General features: G+C 45.1%; 1 non-coding gene across 1 annotated transcript; it reads right to left on the minus strand.

The window, feature by feature from the left end:
* Positions 1-1,533: 1,533 nt before the first annotated feature.
* LOC141135731 (U6 spliceosomal RNA) lies at positions 1,534-1,644 on the minus strand. Its single transcript, XR_012243590.1, has one exon. It is a non-coding gene; the product is annotated as a U6 spliceosomal RNA (small nuclear RNA).
* Between the last annotated feature and the right edge of the window lie 6,329 nt (positions 1,645-7,973).

A 7,973-nucleotide genomic window follows, 5' to 3' on the forward strand; every position in this document is an offset into this window, starting at 1 on the left:
AGTAAAAGTAAAGTTCCAACAAAATTGCCCATGCAGGGGTTTCATCTTCACAAAGCAAAACTGTTGACTGAAAAAAGCTGTGCCATCTGGGTTTCTTGTCAGTAGCACCGTCGCTCTTGTATCTGGTCTTCCAGACCATGGGCTCTTCAGGCTAATTCAGCCTTAGATAAAGCACCTAGCTGTACATGCTCAGTCCTGGCCTTTAGAAAGGGATCTCCTAGCACCCCAGGCTTACTCATTCTTCCAAGGCTTGCAGACCCCCTCCAGTCCTCTGGCCTTCTCGCTAGTTGCCTCAGCTCTCTCAGTCCTGTTGACTCGTTCAGCTGTCCCAATTCTCTGAGTCCTGAGGGTAAGGAATCTCTCCCACATAAAGTACTGTCTCCTAAGTGGTTCACCTCTCCTGGCTGGACCACATACCTATCTCCAAACCAAGGCCTTAAGCTATAGCCAGCTCCTGGCTTATAATGGATATGCACACCTGTGCACTCACATAGCCTACAGGTCTCCAGGAAGGCCTGGACACAGGATTAAAAGATTTGTCCCACGCAAGACACTTTAAAGCTGGGGTCTGCAAACTATAGTCCTCCAGTTGTCCAGGAACTACAATTCCTACCATGCCTAGTCATGTGTGAGTTTTACAATGCCTCATGGGATGTGTAGTTCCACAACAGCTGGAGGGCCTTATTTTGAAGATGCCTCCTTTAAAGCATTCAAGCTCCAGTCCATGATCTGAGATTACAAAAGCCTGGACTTGAACCTGGGACTTCTGCTGTGTCTGGCAATCACTCTTCTCGCTGAGCTACCTGAGATGTTGGATGGCACCCTGTTTCCATTGGAAAACCCTGCCTTGTGCTTTGACTTCTGCTGAACCATGAACCCTTTGCTCCTCCCATAAACTTCCTAATTTAAGCCATGTCTCTGCACTTCCTGTTTGTCAGATTATTATGCTCTCTTCAGCCAGTATCTCACTCTCATCTTCCCTGCTGCCATCCATATTGAGCTACCACTCTTTATCAACCCTTGGCTTTTTCCTTGAATACGCTTCTGCTCGATCCCAACCAGCACCTGCTCAATACTGACCTTTGGCTTGTTTTACTGACTTTTTTGACCCTTAGACAGACAATGAGAGCTAATTTGAGTAGTGTCTCAGTCCCAAATTGGTATGTACAACACAGAAAAAAAGATACATTTTGCCCACGGGACTTTTAAAGAGTCACATCTCAGACAGTAGATGTAAAAATATGAAAAATGTATTATCATACATTTAAAAATGTGTGTACCACAATGATAAAGAAGACATAAATGATGAACATGAATGGTGCTGCATAGAGTTTATATGAAAAAATTAGACATGCGGGACCTGAAAGCACCGTACAGATACCCCAATCAATCTAGAGCTGCTGTGCGGCTGATCTCTACGCGTTTCACAAGGTAATTCTAACTTCCTCAGGAGTGGCGCAGGTAGGTATAAGTAGTGCCAAATGCTAGTCAACTCTCGCCTGAAAAGTAATCCAGTTGGATAAAGAAGGCAAGAAAAATATGGAACGCTTCACAATATTTTGTGTCATCCTTGCGCAGGGGCCATGCTAATCTTCTCTGTATCGATCCAATTTTAGTACATGTTCTGCTTATCCGCTTCTGGACCCAGTTTGCTCACCTCCTGGTGGGGCGATCCTGGGGGCCGTGACCTGGTACGAACACACAGCAAAATCCATCTCCACCATCAGGAGCTCTGGTGAATACCAGTTAGTTCTTAGACTCTGCACCTCAGGTGAGCCCACGTCATCTGCCAGGGTGATTGCCTGTGTACTTATCCTGCTGGTCAGTGGTAGTCAGAGTACAGCAGTCAGGACTATAAGGACAGGACTATAAAGTACAACATAGCAAGCTTAACAAAAATGGCAAAAGGCCCCAATTTATAACTAGCTTTTAGAGTAAGGTGCACGTGAATGGGCTTTACATAGAATAAACAAAACAAGAACATTTTTTTCCCCAACACATTTACCAGCTGCAGAATTTTACTGACATACGTACATCTGTGGCTCTCCATCCAATCTGACAGCGCTAGAGCTATTTTACAAAGAAGAAAGGGCAAAAATGTCACTCTCCAGATGTGCAAAGCTGGTAGAGACATACCCAAAAAGACTTGGAGCTGTAATTGCAGTGTAAGGTGGTTCTGCAACGTATTGACTCAGGGGGGCTTTATACAAATACACGCCATGCCACACTTTTCAGATATTTATTTGTATACAATTTGAAAACCATTTACCATTTTCCTTCCACTTCACAATTATGTGCCCCTTTGTATTGGTCTATCACATAAAATCCCAATAAAATCAATTTATGTTTTTGGTTGTAACATGACAAAATGTGGAAGATTTCAAGGGGCATTAATACATTTTCAAGGCACTGTATAGTATTATTATACAAATTGCAGTTAATGCTTATATGCACTGTTCATTGCTGACTTTGCTGATTTATGTGTTGATTCCAGTCTGAAGCCTCGTACACACGATCGGATTTTCCGCCAAGTCCAGTCCAGGAACAGGAGGAGGAGGAGTTCTTGGACCAAGAATTAGTTGCGTAATCGTGACCAATTCTGTCATATGCCTTTGCTGCGGGAGCTCCAGGAGATTAATCCTGGTGATTTTAGGAATTATCTCTGGATGACAGACCCCTGCTTTCACCGTCTTTTGGCATTGTTAACCCCCTATATTAAGAAGCAGGACACATGCATGCGGCTTGCCATTGCTCCCGAGCAAAGGCTCATAGCCACCTTGCGTTACTTGGTGACTGGGAGAAGTCTCCAGGACCTCAAGTTTATGACTGGGATCTCCCCCAGGCTCTGAGACTCATTTTTCCAGAGACCTGTTCTACAATTATTCAAGTCCTGCAGAAGGACTATATTCGGGTAAGTTTTAGCCTTTAACATCACATTCTGTCAGGAAGGACTTACCAGCACCCAAGATGACAGCTGAAGAAGGCGACCAATTACCTCAGCCCCCATCAGAATACCATTGGTGCGCCTGCATGCGACCGTGTGGGCATCAGCACGCGCACGTGCGCATTGTCTGGAAGGGCATGCCAGTACCCAAAATGGCAACCGAAGAAGACAGCCTGTCCCCATCAGAATACCATAGTTGTGCCTGTGCACGCCCGTGTGCGTGTCAACGAAAGCCCACAATCCCCACATTGACTGGGCCATGGAGGGAATTAAGCTTCTCTCCCCCTACTGCATCCAGTACTCCTTTCGGGAGAATCTTCCCACTATCCAAATGTGAACTTGTAGCCCTAAAAGACTACATCGATGATAATCTTAAGAAGGGGTTCATTTGCCCTTCCACATCCCCGGCCAGGGCAGGAATCTTCTTTGTAGAAAAGAAAGACCATTCATTACAGCCCTGTGTGGACTACCGTGAGCTCAATAAAGTTACGGTTAAAAACCGCTATCCTCTTCCATCAGTAACCAAACTTTTCCAGAGACTTTTCCCACCCCCTTTCCTGACCGGCCGGGCTACGTGCTCGGATTGGGGTCTGGTATGGATTCTAGGGGGGACCCTACGCCATTTTTTCAGCGTAGGGGGTTCCCCTTAAAACCCATACCAGACCTAAGGGCCTGGGATGCCCCACGCTTGCCGCAATAGGAAAATTTGTGTTTTCTATTGCAGCGAGAGCGAGATGCAATACCCTGTCCGTCGGACCAGCATACAGACGAACGGACTTTCCATCAGGAACGGAGTCTGGCGAGTCCGGCGGACTAAGATTTGAAACATGTTTCAAATCTAGGTACGGCAGACTTTTGGGAAAAAAAAGTCCGCCAGAGCCTACACACGATCGGATTGTTTGGCGGACTCTGGTCCGCCGGACCAAGTATGCCGGAAAGTCCGCTCGTGTGTACGCAGCATAACTCGTCCATTAGTTTGTTATATTTGGGTGTCTCCTTAAATGGATTAATCTTATCCCTAATATCTTTAGTCTGAACCTCTAATAATTTTAATTTCCGTTGTTTTCTTTTAATGAGAAAATCCATAACTTCTTTCCCTTTGCCATCAAAAAAAGCATACCACTCATCAATATCCTTACCTCCCAGTAAACCATCATTGATGGGTATGTCCCACCCTAATTTTCTGGGCACCATGCTGTCTTTTAAATATTTTTCCAGGGTGGATTGATCCCACCAGACATTGCTTTTCTTGTCAATACAATGTCCTAATTTCCTAAATAGATGTGCTAAGTCATCGTCCTTAATCTTTTTATCTGAAAAATTTTTTGAGAATAGGGAGGTAGATCTGAAAGATCTTACTATGTAACTATGTAAGATATTTCAGATCTACCTCCCTATTCTCAAAAAAGGCAAAAGGATTCATAGGCTACTAACAAGTAGGGATGAGCCGAACACCCCCCTGTTCAGTTCGCACCAGAACATGCGAACAGGCAAAAAATTTGTTCGAACACGCGAACACCGTTAAAGTCTATGGGACACGAACATGAATAATCAAAAGTGCTAATTTTAAAGGCGTATATGCAAGTTATTGTCATAAAAAGTGTTTGGGGACCTGGGTCCTGCCCCAGGGGACATGGATCAATGCAAAAAAAGTTTTAAAAACGGACGTTTTTTCGGGAGCAGTGATTTTAATAATGCTTAAAGTGAAACAATAAAAGTGTAATATCCCTTTAAATTTTGTACCTGGGGGGTGTCTATAGTATGCCTGTAAAGGGGTGCATGTTTCCCGTGTTTAGAACAGTCTGACAGCAAAATGACATTTCAAAGGAAAAAAAGTCATTTAAAACTACTCGCAGCTATTAATGCATTGCCGGTCCGACAATACACATAGAAGTTCATTGAGGAAACCAACCCGACAGCACAGAGGACAATACCCAGCTGACAGTACAAAGGAACCAGGCTCTCTCCCATCCCTGAATGCAGAGACTGACTATGGCTTTCACTGTGACCCCCTGTGCCGGATTTACACATCATTACATGTGAGTGTTTTTAGTGCTTATTGCCATTAAATATTACAGTTTTACTGAGGCGCCTGTTGTTGTTTTCTTTTCATTGATAAAAACAGCATGGGATTTCCCCACAGGGGAACCCTGGCCAAAATTAAAAAAAAATGACATGGGGTCCCCCTCAAAATCTATACCAGACCCTTCAGGTCTGGTATGGATTTTAAGGGGAACTCCACGCCAAAATTAAAAAAAAAAAAAAAAAATCCATACCAGACCCTTATCCGAGCATGCAACCTGGCAGGCCGCAGGAAAAGAGGGGGGGACAAGAGAGTGGCCCCCCTCCTGAACTGTACCAGGCCACATACCCTCAACATTGGGAGGGTGCTTTGGGGTAGCCCCCCAAAACACCTTGTCCCCATGTTGATGAGGACAAGGGCCTCATCCCCACAACCCTGGCCGGTGGTTTGGGGGTCTGCGGGCAGGGGCTTATCGGAATCTGGAAGCCCCCTTTAACAAGGGGACCCCCAGATCCCGGCCCTCCCCCCTGTGTGAAATGGTAAGGGGGTACAAAAGTACCCCTACCATTTCACTAAAAAACTGTCAAGAATGTTAAAAATGACAAGAGACAGTTTTTGACAATTCCTTTATTTAAATGCTTCTTCTTTCTTCTTTCTTCTATCTTCTATCTTCCTTCGGTTTCTTCCTCCATCTTCTTCTTCTTCTGGTTCTTCTGGTTCTTCTGGTTCTTCCTCCGGTGTTCTCGTCTGGCATCTCCTCCGTGGGGTCGGCGTCTTCTTCCCTTCTTCTCCTTGGGCCGCTCCGCATCCATGATGGCATGGAGGGAGGCTCCCGCTCTTCTCTTCATCTTCTTCTCTTCATCTTCTTGTCATCATCTTCTTCTCTTCATCTTCTTGTCTTCATCTTCTTTTCGGGCCACTCCTCATTCATGATGGCATGGAGGGAGGCTCCCGCTGTGTGACGCTTCTCTTCTGACGGTTCTTAAATAACGGGGGGGCAGGGCAACCCAGTGACCCCGCCCCCTCTGATGCACGGTGACTTGACGGGACTTTCCTGTGGTGTCACGGGGAATGCCACAGGAAAGTCCCGTCAAGTCACCGTGTGTCAGAGGGGGCGGTGTCACCGGGTGGCCCCGCCCCCCATTATTTAAGAACCATCAGAAGAGGAGAAGCGTCACACAGCGGGAGCCTCCCTCCATGCCATCATGGATGCAGAGTGGCCTGAAAAAAAGATGAAGACAAGAAGATGAAGCGAAGAGCGGGAGCCTCCCTCCATGCCATCATGGATGCGGAGCGGCCCGAGGAGAAGAAGGGAAGAAGACACCAATGCCGCGGAGGAGATGCCGGACGAGAACACCGGAGGAAGAACCAGAAGAACCAGAAGAAGAAGAAGATGGAGGAAGAAACCGAAGGAAGATAGAAGATAGAAGAAAGAAGAAAGAAGAAGCATTTAAATAAATGAATTGTCAAAAACTGTCTCTTGTCATTTTTAACATTTTTGACAGTTTTTTAGTGAAATGGTAGGGGTACTTTTGTACCCCCTTGCCATTTCACACCAGGGGGAGGGCCGGGATCTGGGGGTCCCCTTGTTAAAGGGGGCTTCCAGATTCCGATAAGCCCCCCACCCGCAGACCCCCACAACCACCGGCCAGGGTTGTGGGGATGAGGCCCTTGTCCTCATCAACATGGGGACAAGGTGTTTTGGGGGCTACCCCAAAGCACCTTCCCAATGTTGAGGGCATGTGGCCTGGTACGGTTCAGGAGGGGGGGCGCTCTCTCATCCCCCCTCTTTTCCTGTGGCTTGCCAGGTTGTGTGCTCGGATAAGGGTCTGGTATGGATTTTTGGGGGGACCCATGCCATTTTTAAAAAAAATTTTGGCGCGGGGTTCCCCTTAAAATCCATACCAGACCTGAAGGGTCTGGTATAGATTTTGAGGGGGACCCCACGCCATTTTTTTTTAAATTTTGGCTGGGGTTCCCCTTAATATCCATACCAGACCTGAAGGGCCTGGTATGGAATTTAGGGGCACCCCCCACGTCATTTTTTTTTTAAATTTTGGTTCGGGGTTCCCCTGTGGGGAATTCCCATGCTGTTTTTATCAATGAACTTCTATGTGTATTGTCGGACCAGCAATGCATTAATAGCCGCGAGTAGTTTTAAATGACTTTTTTTCCTCTGAAATGTCATTTTGCTGTCAGACTGTTCTAAACACGGGAAACATGCGCCCCTTTACAGGCATACTATAGAAACCCCCCAGGTATGAAATTTAAAGAGATATTACACTTTTATTGTTTCACTTTAAGCATTATTAAAATCACTGCTCCCGAAAAAAACGTCCGTTTTTAAAACTTTTTTCTGCAATGATTCATGTCCCCTGGGGCAGGACCCAGGTCCCCAAACACTTTTTATGACAATACCATGAATATAAGCCTTTAAAATTAGCACTTTTGATTTCTCCCATAGACTTTTGAAGGGTGTTCCGCGGCATTCGAATTTGCCACGAACACCCCAAATTGTTCGCTGTTCGGCGAACTTGCGAACAGCCGATGTTCGAGTCGAACATGAGTTCGACTCGAACTCGAAGCTCATCCCTACTAACAAGTATATGAAATGAAGGTAAGCAAAATATGAATAAATCTTGTGAGCCACACTGATCCTGTGCCCAACATGTGTTACCTCTGCGCTCAAGTAAACCAAAAAATTAAATTAAATAAAATAAAAAATAAATATATTATGACAAAATAAACAAAATCAACTATGTGTGTATAAATCTAAACTCAGCAATATTGCTGTTCTTATACTTATAAAGTGCAAACGTTATACATATGAAGGTGCAAACTGTAAAAAGTTAGATAAATATAAAACATCAATATTGTAAATCCAAACAATGAAGTGCATAAATGAATATAAACAGTGTTAAATACTCCATATAAGACACCATAAGTGCCCCAATGACTAATTGCAGGGTAAGAATGTGAAAAGTTCTATATAGCACTCCAAATCAG

Source organism: Aquarana catesbeiana, linkage group LG03 (assembly GCF_042186555.1).
Source record: "Aquarana catesbeiana isolate 2022-GZ linkage group LG03, ASM4218655v1, whole genome shotgun sequence".
Lineage (NCBI taxonomy): Eukaryota > Metazoa > Chordata > Amphibia > Anura > Ranidae > Aquarana > Aquarana catesbeiana.